The following is a 13,776-nucleotide window of genomic DNA, read 5'->3' as shown; positions in this document are numbered from 1 at the left end:
GGTGCGCTGTTCCCATGGTGTTGCCTGTTTCTGGCGGCGCGTGCCCATGCAGGATTGCTTGTTCTCCTCCACCGTTGTAATCTTGATGTGTTTCCGTGCGCCCCTGCCTCTGGTTCTGCAGGGGCTGCGCGCAACAGTGCTTTGTTTCTTCCGCCTGTACTGTTGGCGGTGGTACCATTCCGGCCTTGTCCGCTGCTTGCGGCCAAGGTGTTGTCGTCTCTTTCCTCTCTCTGCGCATGTGTTTTTTTCCGGTGGGCCCCGACTCTGGCTCTACCTCTTCTCACTGGGTTCGAGGTGGCCCTTGTGTTCCTTGAGGCTTTTGGGGTGCTGTCTGCCCCTGCGGGGTGTTGGGCGCTCTCCCTTGGTTGGGCTTAGGATTACCTGGCCTTTTCCTTCTTGTTCTTGTGCCATGTCCCCTACTGGGGCCCTGGTCTCTCCTGGTGGGGAGGCTCTCTTGCAGGCCCTCCTCCCTTCTGGGTATGGCTAGGGTATCTATTCTACTTTAAGAAATCTGCGGCTAGTAGTCTCTATCATATGTACAAGTTACTTACCTTCGGTAACGATGTATCTGGTAGAGACGATTCTAGCTGCAGATTCCTTCACGACCCGCCCTTCCTCCCCGTTCTGTGAGGACCCTCAGCTTGATTTTCTGCGCTCGCCTCCCTCTGGGTGGCTTGTCTTCTGTGGGGGTCCTTTTCGTTTTCTGTGTCAGGGTCCGTGAATCCTCGGAGTCGTACGATGCTCAAATGGGTTCCACCCCTTGGTATCCCCAAGGTCTGAGTGAACCTGACAGACTCGTTGGAGGGATCAAGTGAGGGAAGGAAAGGAAGGGGACAGCGGGGAGGGAGACCTGGAACGAGAGTAAAGCACTATGAATATTACCATACAATTATAGCACAAGGAAATAACACTACCCTGAAACATACGCTACGCCTGGCGCGGTGCCTGTAAAAGAAAGCAAGCAGTGTAGACATTCTCTCATGAATACCAGCGGGAATTGTAGCACCCAGCCACCAGTGCGTTTGTTGGGCATCCAATAAAGGGAAGGAGGAGCGAGGCGTCTCTCAGTACTTGCTGCGCCTTTTCCTCCTATAATTAGAGACAAATCTGCAGAGAAGGCGAACAAAACACAACAACAAGAGATTACACCACAGCGTATATTGTACCACCATGAGAAGTTTGGCCCCCTGCACACAACCGTGTTCTACTCCCCAATGAGGGCAAGATCCCCCCTGGCCCCTCTGCTTTGTTTTAAGGGAGAAACGGGGTATAGTTCCCAGCAGCCGCTGAGTTTCCTTGAGCCAAAGGCTTGGGGTCGATTACAGCCAGGAGTTATTACCTGCAGAGTGCAGTCAAAAATAATTCATAGAATATCTGCGTCGATGAAAGGGCACACCCCGCAAGAGCCTCTCGGCTCGACCAACAGGGTGCCAAAGGTAATGGAAGGGCACGCTCCGCAAGAGCCGCTTGGCTCGACCAACGGGGTGCCAAAGGTAAGAAAAGGGCACGCCCCGCAAGAGCCGCTTGGCTCCACCAACGGGGTGCCAAAGGTAAGGAAAGGGCACGCCCCGCAAGAGCCGCTTAGCTCGGTGCCAAAGGTAAGGAAAGGGCACACCCCGCAAGAGCTGCTTGGCTCGACCAACGGGGTGCGTAAGGAAAGGGCACGCCCCGCAAGAGCCGCTTGGCTCGACCAACGGGGTGCCGAAGGTAAGTGCAAACAAAGTCACGGAATATCAAAATGAGGCTTGGTAATGGAACAAACAGTGATCAAGGTTTGGTGCTCGGAGCACCCCTACCAGCCTCTCGTAGATCTGATGTGAACTTGCACTCGGGACGTCCTGGAATCAACGGCAACGTCCGCTGCCCTGGAAGTCATCTTTAACGGCTTCCGGCGGCGTGATGACGTTGCTTGCGTCTGAACCCAGCGGTGCTTGGGAAGTGTAGTTCTTCCCGGCGCCGGTGTTCGGGCCTACGCCACTGCCGTGTTCCTTCAGCCGCCGCTGTGAGCCGTGACAGTACATCCCACCCCCGAGGAACACTGGCAGGGGCATGGTTTCAAGGGGAACCTTTTGTGGAAGAGTTTAGTGTACCGAGGAGCGTGTACCCCGTGGCCGGCTCCCAGGAATTCGCTTTGTTTCCGTACCCCTTCCATGCCACCAAATACCAGAGTTTAGTTTGGTGTATTTTGAAGTCAACAATACCCCCACTTCGTATTCTTCCTCCTGATTAATTAAGATCGGGGGAGGCTTTTTGCGGCTTTGTTTCCGCGCTGGTTTGACCAAAGACACGTGAAATGCGGGGTGTATTCTCAGGGTGGAGTGCAAGGCCAGCTTGACCACCACAGGATTAATCAGTTTGGTTATTTTATACGGTCCGATGTATCGTGGATTAAATATGCTATATCTTTTAAACCGTATGTGCTTGGTTGATAGCCACACATACTCCTCTACTTTCTATGAGGGTCCTTGACGCCTGGCTCGGTCTGCAAACGCTTTATACTGCATTTTAGCCTTTTTTAAATTTCCCTGAGCAGCCCTCAGTGTGGTTTGTATGTCCTTAATTCTTTCCTGTACCTCGGGCACTCTCTTTGCTTGGCCTGGATGAAGAAAGGGAGTGAACACTGGGTGGTACCCATAGGTGCAATAGAACGGGGCAAACTTTGTTGAACTATGTGTCGCGCTGTTATATGCTACTTCTGCTAACCAGAGTTTCTCTACCCAGGCTTCGGTGGCTACGTCTGTATAGCATCTTAAGTACTGTTTTAGAGTTTGGTTTACTCTTTCTGTTTGACCATCTGTTTGGGGGTGGAAGCTAGTGGATGTGTGTGCTGCGATTCCTAGTGCTGAACACCATGTCTTCCAAAAATTGGCTGTAAACTGACCTCCCCTGTCTGTGATTATGACCTTGGGTATTCCGTGCAATCTTACTATGCGGGTTAGTAACATCTGAGCTAGTGAACTAGCGGAGGGCATTTGTTTACACGCCACAAAGTGTGCCATTTTGGTCAAATAATCCACCACGACTAGGATGATTGTATGCCCCTCATCTGCCGGAATTCTTACCACAAAATCAATCGAGATATGTTCCCAGGTCTGGTCTGGAGTCGGAAGCGGTTGTAGGAGTCCAGCTTAACCTTAACCCATCGCCAATCATCGTGTATCAACAGCTGTATATCCCAAAAAAAATGAAGGGTTTCTTTCGCCGCTTCTCCTTTCAGCGAAGGGATATGCACTTGGCTTGAAGAGGTCCGCTCTGCCATCTTCAAGCTCGTTCGTTTCCCGCAGAGGACTCGGATGCAACCACCGACACCTTTTTGTACTCTGTTCTTGGGTAGCTAGATTTAACAGGGCACTCTTTGATGAAGTGACCTTTCTTCCCGCGTATATGCACAACCCCTTCTTCCGTCGATTCTCCCGTTCCTCCACGGAAAGAGGTGCCCGAACCGTTCCCATCTCCATTGGTTCGGATCTTGGTTCCTGCTTTAGGTCCAAGGTTCTGGGGTGGTCCACCCGCGGGGTATATCTTTCCTTCTTCTTAGGCTCCCCCTTTCTTTCTCCTATACGATGATCCAGTCTTGGGACCAGGCTGATTAGGTCCTCACAATTAGCGGGTTGGGGGTCGATTTGGGCTAAAACATCCTTCATGTCCTCTTTAAGACCCTGGTGGAAGATAGCCGCCTGTTTGGATTCAGGCCACTCCGTTTCAGCTACTAATCTACGGAAATCATTAAGGTAGGCAATTAAGTCCCGATTCCCTTGTTTAAGTTCTAGTAAGTCTCGATCGGCCGATAGAGTGGCAGCCCTACGATTGAAAGTTCTCTCTAATTCCTTGAGAAAGGAATCCCAATCATACAATATGGGATCGTCCCTTTTGACTAATGGCATCGCCCATTGGGCCGCATCCCCTGCTAGATAGGATATTAAGAAGGCTACTCTAGCATGGTAGCTTTAAATAGCAGCTACCAGTATTCAAATGGCCATAGGCTTCTACAACAGTGTTTGTTAAGAAGCACGGACACCTAATTTGAAACAACCGATACTTCAGCCAATGAGGTGGAAGTGCTGAGCTTTTCTACTCTCCTGGAAGACACCATAACACTGATTTCTAGTGCATGTTGTGTGTGAGGGAGTCTCAGAGAAAAGGTCTTCTCTAACATCTCTGTGACCTTTTCCTGTCACTTTCCTGGTCTACCCTGGAATTTAACCGGTCTAATCTTCAGCTTTCAGAGTATTGTAAGTTTTTTTAGGTTAATTATGTGTAAATGATCCATTTTCTGAGCCAGTAGGAGAACTCTCCTCTGTCGCCAACTGTCGTTGTAACTAAAAAATATGTTTTTCTGTGGCATATGTAGCTGTAGATACACATGCTATGCATACTCCTGCCATCTAGAGTTGGGCTAGAACGTGTGCAAGTTGTTTTTCCTTGAAGAAGTCCTTCGAGGTATGAAGTATAGTGACTCCACTTATTACTGTTAATGCGCATGGACATCTGCTCCATTGTTAGATTGTTTTTTCTCTGCTGTTTGGTTCAGAATTTTCTCATGGTGTCTATGTGAGCCCTCGATGTAAAGGCTGGACCCTGGTCCGCCAGTAGCTGTGGCCATACCCATAGGATACGAGAGCAGGAATTCACTGCTAACATGATGTATCTGAAAGAGACATGTTAGTGATAGATTCCTTACCTTAGAATATTCCCCAGGCGTCAGTCTGGATCCGGAAAGTTTTCTGCTTAGCAGTACCCCTGCGTACCAGTAGGTGGCGCTGTGCGGCTCTGTGCCCGTCACTGGCGTCGTGCGCGCTGAGATGATGTCACGGAGGCTACTTAGGCGCCACCCATACGCGCTGACGTTAGTTTTCTTTTTCCGCGCCGAAAGCGCAGATCCGGATTGAGCACGTACCCCGGTCATTTTTTGACCACTTTTTTGAGACTTTTGTCTCCTTCTCTTGTCTCCTGGTGCACGTAGGGATGCCCGTCTTTAAGTCTTGTGGGCCGTGCCGCCGTAATATGTCGGTGGCTGTCAGGACTGTCAGACCAAAAGTAAGATTGAAGCCATGTGTAAGGTCTAGGGTGCTGAAAACGAACATTCATATGAAGAGGAGCGGCTCCTTAAGCTTATTAAAGGATCGATCTAAATCCAAAATGGCCGCCAACACTGGACCGAAGGAGCTGCAGGTTAGCGCTCTAGCGTTCCACAAAGATAATGAAGGTACAGGTGTTGAGCGGTTGCCGCTTCGCACTTCACCAAGAAATTGAGGAGAGAACGTCGTTTGCCAAGTGTCGTGAAGTCAGTCAGGAAAAGACACTTCGTCGCGCAGCACAGTTCTTGAGCTTAGTTGTTCGTAGCGGAGAGAAGCAAAGTAAGACTGTTCCAGTTATAAAATATTAAGATATTTTCAGGAGAGTCGTAGTAGCGTGTCAGTCTTCAAGCTTATAGTAGCAGTTACCTACTGCAGTTTTGGGCAGCTTTTGAGGAGAATAAACCGAGCAGTGTCTATCATATAAGCATATTCATGAGAACGCTTCATACAGTGTAACAAGACATTTTCAGTCAGACGCATTTTCAGGAACTCTTAGTGTGGAGCGTAGTGTACAGTATACAAGGAAATTAGAGAGCTGAAAAGAGTAGAAGGAAGAAGGAGTTCCAGACAAACACACACAGAAGACAGAAATAAACTTGTATAAAAATTTTACACACCAGAACAGAATCCAGTCGAGGCGCTCGTCTCGAGGCAGTGGGTAAGGGTCCCTAAGAAATTATCAGATAAAGAGAAAATAACAGAGATAGGCAGAAGGAAAAGAAAACTAATATTGTTTCATTCAGTTACAGTGCCACAGCAGAACAGAAATAAAGAACCAAGATAAATAGAAGAGAAGCATTGGTCACTATAGACAGAGTAGGTGTTAGAGGAGGTCTTCACCATACACTAACACATGGATAGATAGGAAAGATATTTATTGAATAAATGTCGTTTTCTTTTTTAGTAAAGATTCATCTGTCCTGTCCAAGAAGATAGAAGGGTCTGAAAAGTGAAGAACCCGAAGGACAATAGTGGCTGTCTCTTCTCTGTCCCATCCCCTTTCCCCCTCTGGAATTCCTTGGTGTGTTCTCTCAGGTTAACTACGCGGAACACTGGGAAGGGTAGGGGAGGTACTGGGAACTCGCGACATTCTGCTCCCGTGCTAAGAGGAAGGGGTACCAGCAGTCCCTGACAGAGTGAAGTGCCCACGTTTTTATTTGCACCTGAGCAGAATGGCGAAAGGTTTAGATCTAAAAAAGTTAGGAGAAATCCTGGAGGGAATCCAAAGGGAATTTGATTTCAGTTAGAGAGGAGAATAGGGAGCTGAGGAAAGAAACTACAGATTTAACCCTAAAGATGAGTAGTTTTGAGTCTGGCCCAAACTTAAGATATTCAGCATTTACTGAAGGGAGTATTAGTGATTCACGGGATTCCCAACCTAAGGTTACTACACAAGTAATTCACTCCCTGTCCCCAGTAATTCCTTTAGCACCCCCTGAGCGTTTCAGTGGAGATCCCCAAAAGGCTCAAGTATTTCTGACACAATGCACATTACACTTTGTGTCGTCCAGCACTTTTCCCCGACGCGCAGTCTCGCATGGCATTTATCCTGTCTTACCTAAGTGGGGATGCTGCGTCTTGGTCCATGCCCTTGGTCACCAGTAATGCTCCAATCTTATATGATTTGGATGAATTTAAAAAAGAGTTTCTTCGAATCTTTGACGGAAGAAGAGTTTCGCAGGCCACTGATAACGAGCTATTGGAGATAAAACAGGACAATCGAGACTTAGTGGCTTACCTGGCCCAGTTTAATAAGTTGGTTATGGAGACTGAATGGCCGGAGAACAAAAGAGCAGCAGTGTTTTATCGAGGCTTGAAGGATGAATTAAAGGATGCATTAGCACAAGTACCCAATAGGCCCACAGAGATTTCGGCATTAATTGATCTAGTTTTAGAAATCGATTTTCGTCAGAGTGAGAGAAGAGGAGAGAGGAAACGAGATTATCGTCCAACTGTGGCGAAGTTCGATCGAGTAAGGACAGAAGGCAACAAGGAAAATGACTTGTCCCGTGGGGGTGAACCTATGCAAATAGGAGCAATCCGAGGACCGCTTTCTAAAGAAGAGAAGGAAAGACGGAGGGTGAACAAGCAATGCCTTTACTGTGGAGGTACTGGACATTTCGTCCGGGATTGTCCTAAGAAGCCAAAGCAGAAAACGTCGGAAAACGCCTTGCACCACCAGTAAGTGGAGTTGGACTGGTGGTTGCTAATTCTGAAACCGCTCCAACAAGACATACCTTGGCGAATACCTTACAGTCGGCGGCTCCGCACATGGTGGTGATGATGACGCTACGGTTTAGAGAAAGAGTTTTGAAACAAGTAACTGTCATGATTGATTCAGGAGCAACGGGCAACTTTTGTGATTTAAAGTTTGCAGAAAAGATCGGAGTGCAGGCAATCATGAAAGAAAGAAGTGAGGCAGTCCGAGCAGTAGACTGAACAAACCTTTCGTCTGGGCCCATCGTAAGCCATACAGAACCAGTGGAGTTGGAATCTGAGGAAGGACATCGAGAAAGCTTACAATTCAATTTAATAGATGCCCCACAATTCCAATTGATATTGGGACTGCCATGACTTACTGAACACAACCCTACCATCAATTGGGAGGCCCGAACGGTAACATTGAACTCAATATATTGTAAGGAAAATTGTTATCACAAATGTCTACGAGATCAAGAAAGGACGCCAGCTTTTCATTTAAGTGAAAGAGAATCCACAATCTGTGTGATAAATACCATCGAGTTGCCTGAAGAATATGCCGAATTTCAGGAGGTTTTCAGTGAAGCCGAAGCAGAGAAGCTTCCCTCGCATAGAAATTTCGACTGCAAAATCGAATTGGAGCCAGAATGCAATCTTCCCTGTAGTAGAATTTATGCCTTAACCGAGCGAGAAGATGAACATTTGAAGGAGTATTTACGAAGGTATTTGGAGAACTGATTTATAAGGCCATCACAATCCCCTGTCTCTTCTCCACTTTTTTTTATTCTGAATAAAAGTGGAGCATTGAGGACGTGTATAGACTACAAGGCAATAAATCGGATAACTGTAAAAAATCGATATCCTTTGCCTTTAATCTCTGTGCTATTGGATCAGGTGAAGGAAGCTAAAATCTACACCAAGTTGGATTTGCGAGGGGCGTACCATCTAGTCCGAATACGAGAAGGGGATGAATGGAAGACGGCATTCAGGACCAAGCATGGGCTCTTTGAATATCAAGTAATGCCATATGGCTTATGTAATGCTCCAGCCGTCTTTCAGCACTTCATTAATGATGTGCTGAAGGAATTCATTGATAGAAATGCCATTGTATACATAGATGACATTCTCGTCTACTCAAACACTGTGGAAGAACATCAAGAACACGTTAAGAAAGTCCTGCAGAAACTGCGAGAGAACAATTTACCACAGTGGAGTTTTTGGGGTTTGTGTTAGCCCCGAGTGGAGTGACTATGGATGAAAACAAGATCAAAGCAGTGTTGGAATGGGAGTCTCCTAAATCAGTAAAGGAAATCCAGAGTTTCATAGGATTCGCCAATTTTTATAGGAGGTTCATTCCAAATTTTTCTCAGAAAATAATTCCCATGACAAGATTACTCAAGAAAGGAGTCCGGTTTGAATGGAATAAGGAAGCTGAAGAATCTTTCAACCTACTGAAGAAGGATTTCACCATTGCACCAATATTACTCCATCCCAATCCTTCAGAGCCATTCTTTGTAGAAACTGATGCCTCCAATTGGGCCTTAGGAGGAGTGCTATCTCAAAGACATAAGGTCACAGGACAACTGCACCCTGTGGCTTACCGCTCGAGAAAACTAACTGCTGCGGAAATCAATTACACCATTACTGAGAAGGAGTTGTTAGCCATCAAAGATGCATTCAAAGAGTGGAGACATTATTTGATGGGGGCGCGGCATAAGGTAACTGTCTATACAGATCATAGAAATCTAAAATTCTTAAAGTCAGCCCGAACCCTGACTCCAAGACAATTACGTTGGTCTCTATACTTCGCTGATTATGACTTTGTCATTACTTATCGTCCTGGTTCTCAAAATGGTAAGGCTGATGCCTTGTCCAGAAGGGGAACAGAAGGAACTTTTGAAGAAACCCAGATCCAAACAATTTTACCTGCTGATAAGGTAATTGGAGCAGTGTTGCAAGAGTCGCAGGAAGAACAAGAGCAGATGTCAATGTCCTCGGCAGAAATGGAAAACTGGGTGAAAGAAGATCCTGGGCGAGAGATTCGAGGAGGCTTACCATATCACCATGGGGCTCTTTACCTACCAACACAAGAAATGCAGCAAAAAGCCTTGAAGGAAAGTCATGATGACATATTGGCTGGGCACAAGGGCATCACGAACACTGAAGATCGAGTGAGGAGATGTTTTTGGTGGCCAGGTGTAATTAATGACATACGGCATTACGTAACGACGTGTGAGGTCTGCGCTAGGGGAAAGTCGGAACGACAAGCTCCCAAGGGGTTAATGCAACCTCTGCCCATTCCACCCTATCCATGGCACACTATAACCTTAGATTTGACTGTAGATTTACCATCTAGCAAGGGGTTTGATACTATATTGGTGTGCGTAGATGCTTTTACCAAAATGGCCTACTTTATACCTTTAAAAGGGGTTCCCACGGCAGCAACTTTGGCACATACCTTTAGTCAGAACATAGTTCGAGCTCATGGAATACCAAAGGTGTTAATATCGGATAGGGGTTCCCAATTCTTATCCCATTTCTGGAAGGCCTTTACAAAGAAATTGAGTATAGACACTAGGTACACAACCAGTTATCACCCAGAAACTGACGGTCAAACCGAACGAACCAATCAGGAATTAGAGCAATACCTCAGATTGTGTTTGTTAGAGCAGGAGGGGGATTGGCCGGATTATCTATGGGCCGCAGAGTTTGCACATAACAATGTAAAAAATATGTCCACAGGTTACTCACCTTTTTATCTGAACACTGGAAGGCATCCCCATCAATTTCTAAATTTCCAGGAAGTAGATGTACCAGCTGTTACTGATTTAGTAGAACATCTGGTACAAATACATAAATCAGCCACTGAACATTTGACTAAGGCCGAGGAAAGTTACACATTGTATGCAGACAAGAAGAGAAGAAAGGAACCCGATTTACAGGCATGGGATAAAGTATGGTTAAACACGAAGAATCTTAGACTAAAAGGGGTAAGAAAGTTTCAGCCAAGATTTGTAGGCCCTTATTTGGTTAAGAAGAAACTCAGTGCAGTCAACTATCAGTTACAATTGCCCAAAGGCTTACGGGTTCATCCTGTATTTCATGTCTCTTTATTAAAAAAGGTTTCAAAGGGTTTACGAACCAAGAAACCCCCAAAGCCAATCCAAACTGAGAAAGGAGAAGAATTTGAGGTACACCAAGCATTAGATGCTAAGGTGCAAAAGGGACAATTGTATTATTTGTTGGATTGGAAAAACTATGGGCCAGAGGAAAGATCTTGGGAACCATCCTCTAATGTACATGCCCCCAGATTGATTAGGGAGTTTCATAGGAGATTTCCAAGTAAGCCCAAGCCGGGAGGAAGCTCTTTGAGAGGGGGTACTGTCTGGACTGTCAGACCAAAAGTAAGATTGAAGCCATGTGTAAGGTCTAGGGTGCTGAAAACGAACATTCATAAGAAGAGGAGCGGCTCCTTAAGCTTCTTAAAGGATCGATCTAAATCCAAAATGGCCGCCAACACTGGACCGAAGGAGCTGCAGGTTAGCGCTCTAGCGTTCCACAAAGATAATGAAGGTACAGGTGTTGAGTGGTTGCCGCTTCGCACTTCACCAAGAAATTGAGGAGAGAAGGTCGTTTGCCAAGTGTCGTGAAGTCAGTCAGGAAAAGACACTTCGTCGCGCAGCACAGTTCTTGAGCTTAGTTGTTCGTAGCGGAGAGAAGCAAAGTAAGACTGTTCCAGTTATAAAATATTAAGATATTTTCAGGAGAGTCGTAGTAGCGTGTCAGTCTTCAAGCTTATAGTAGCAGTTACCTACTGCAGTTTTGGGCAGCTTTTGAGGAGAATAAACCGAGCAGTGTCTATCATATAAGCATATTCATGAGAACGCTTCATACAGTGTAAAAAGACATTTTCAGTCAGACGCATTTTCAGGAACTCTTAGTGTGGAGAGTAGTGTACAGTATACAAGGAAATTAGAGAGCTGAAAAGAGTAGAAGGAAGAAGGAGTTCCAGACAAACACACACAGAAGACAGAAATAAACTTGCATAAAAATATTACACACCAGAACAGAATCCAGTCGAGGCGCTCGTCTCGAGGCAGTGGGTAAGGGTCCCTAAGAAATTATCAGATAAAGAGAAAATAACAGAGATAGGCAGAAGGAAAAGAAAACTAATATTGTTTCATTCAGTTACAGTGCCACAGCAGAACAGAAATAAAGAACCAAGATAAATAGAAGAGAAGCATTGGTCACTATAGACAGAGTAGGTGTTAGAGGAGGTCTTCACCATACACTAACACATGGATAGATAGGAAAGATATTTATTGAATAAATGTCGTTTTCTTTTTTAGTAAAGATTCATCTGTCCAGTTCATGAAGATAGAAGGGTCTGAAAAGTGAAGAACCCGAAGGACAATAGTGGCTGTCTCTTCTCTGTCCCATCCCCTTTCCCCCTCTGGAATTCCTTGGTGTGTTCTCTCAGGTTAACTACGCGGAACACTGGGAAGGGTAGGGGAGGTACTGGGAACTCGTGACATTCTGCTCCCGTGCTAAGAGGAAGGGGTACCAGCAGTCCCTGACAGTGGCGGACCCCCATGATGTCAACCTCTACTGCCTGGACACCGACCATGACTCCCGGGATTGTCGGGACTGCCGTGCCATGGCCCCGAAGGCCTTGCGGGAGCGGTGCCGGAAGTTGCTGGAGGTCCGGCACTCCGCTCCGGGTCTAGGGGCCGTTCGCGGGACCACTCGCGGGACCGGAACCTCGGACTCGAAGTCTTCGCCTTCAGATTCCGGTAAGCGACGCCATAAGAAGAAGTCGAAGAAGCGTGTTTACTCTCCGACGTCCCCCCGTCGATCCCTGGATGCGGACGAGGGGGACAGAGGCTCCGCCCCTGCGGCTCCTCCGGAACCTGGGAGTTCTGCGTCCTGCCCGCTATTCCCAGGTCCATTGGCGACTCCCGAACAGATGCAAGAGTTTCTTGCTGACATGGACCGCCTGTTTAAGCCTCGGGCTCCCGCCGGCGTGCCTGCGGGCCCCACGGTCCAGTGCCCAGATCCTGTTGACTTGGCGGCACCGCCTCCGGCACCAGCCCCGGAGCCACTGGATCCAGCACCCGCGGCTCAAGCCCCGGCACCACAAGGTGCATCACCGCTGGCTCCGGCCCCGGCGCTACCCTTGGCTCCGGCCCCAGCACCGCCCCTGGCCCCGCCACAGGCGCTGCACTGGATGCTGTTTATCCTGCCCCTGCCCCGGTTCACGGACCATTTTGTTCTGACCTGGGATCCTTATTGGGATGCGGTTCTGGGTCGGCCCAGGCGGGCGCCGCTCCCGGCGCCGCTGGCCCCCTCTCCAGCTCCGGTCCTGCCGCCACGGCCGGCTTCTTCTACCCCGGAGCCGGATGAGGACTGGGACGGCTCAGAGGACCCCCTTGCTTGGCAGTGTGACTCCGAGCAGTATTGGGTGGATGACCTTCAAGATGCGGGTGAACTGGATGTGTCTTTTGACCCGGGGTTTGCCTCTCCTCCGCCTACTTTGGAGGAGGGCGCTTCCTACACTATGGTGCTGCGTCGAGCTACGGAGGCTCTCCATCTCGACCACCCTATGGTGGCCCTTAAGACCAACCTCCTTATGGTGGTGCTTCAGACGGCGTCTACGTCGTCTGAGCCGCTGCTCCCTTTCAATGAGGCCCTTAGCGAAGTCCTCTTAGGCCCTTGGTTGCGGCCGGCCTCGGAGGCACCAGTGGATAAGAACGTCGCTAGGCGTCATCGCCCAGCACCTGGTGACCGTGCCTTCTTGTACACTCAATTGATCCATAGATAATGGATCATGAGAAACTAGCCTAAGTCAACAGACAGTGGGTTCGCCCTGCCTTCTTGACCACTCACCCCACGCCTGAGGGCCTGGTCATTCAGGCCTCGATGTCGCATAGTGCCTTTCCCACGGCTCCGCCGGAAAAGGAATCTAAGAAGCTGGGCCAATATGGCAAGAGGTTGTTTTCCTCAGCCAGCTTGGGGTTGCGGTCGGTTAATACCACCTGTTTGTTGGACCGTTACTCCCACGCCGTGTGGGATACGGTAGCAGAGGTCCTGCCTCAGTGTTCTGAAGAGGTCCAAGCCATCCTTTCCCAAGCGATTGCGGAGGGCAAGCATGTGGCGAAGTTTGCCATCAGGTGTGGTCTGGACACGACTGATTCCTTGGGAAGGGCGATTTCCACGACTGTGGCGTTGCAGCGTCATGCCTGGTTGCGGTCTTCCGGGTTCTCGCTTGATATTCAGAGCTCGCTCATGGACATACCCTTTGATGGTTCTCGCCTCTTTGGCGACAAGGCGGACAGTGCCCTGGAGCGCTTTAAGGACTCATGGGCCACGGCTAAGTCTTTGAGTCTTTCCGCTAAGAGCCCTGCTACGCCTGGGTTTCGTTCCTTTCGTGGCCAGTGTAAAGGCGCCCAGTCGTGCTCCTCCGCAAAGCCTGTACAGAACCTGCCTCAGCGTGGCCGCG

The 13,776-nt window shown here is 48.3% G+C and overlaps 1 protein-coding gene across 3 annotated transcripts in view; it reads left to right on the top strand.

Annotated features, from left to right (window-relative positions):
• VPS13A (vacuolar protein sorting 13 homolog A) overlaps positions 1-13,776 on the top strand; it is a 2,314,464-nt gene that overhangs the window by 628,232 nt on the left and 1,672,456 nt on the right. The window lies entirely within an intron of this gene.

The sequence above is a fragment of the Triturus cristatus genome, chromosome 2_1 (assembly GCF_964204655.1).
Source record: "Triturus cristatus chromosome 2_1, aTriCri1.1, whole genome shotgun sequence".
Taxonomy (NCBI): Eukaryota; Metazoa; Chordata; class Amphibia; order Caudata; family Salamandridae; genus Triturus; species Triturus cristatus.
Note: the sequence above shows the minus strand (reverse complement) of the source record. Positions and strands in the feature narration are given on the sequence as shown.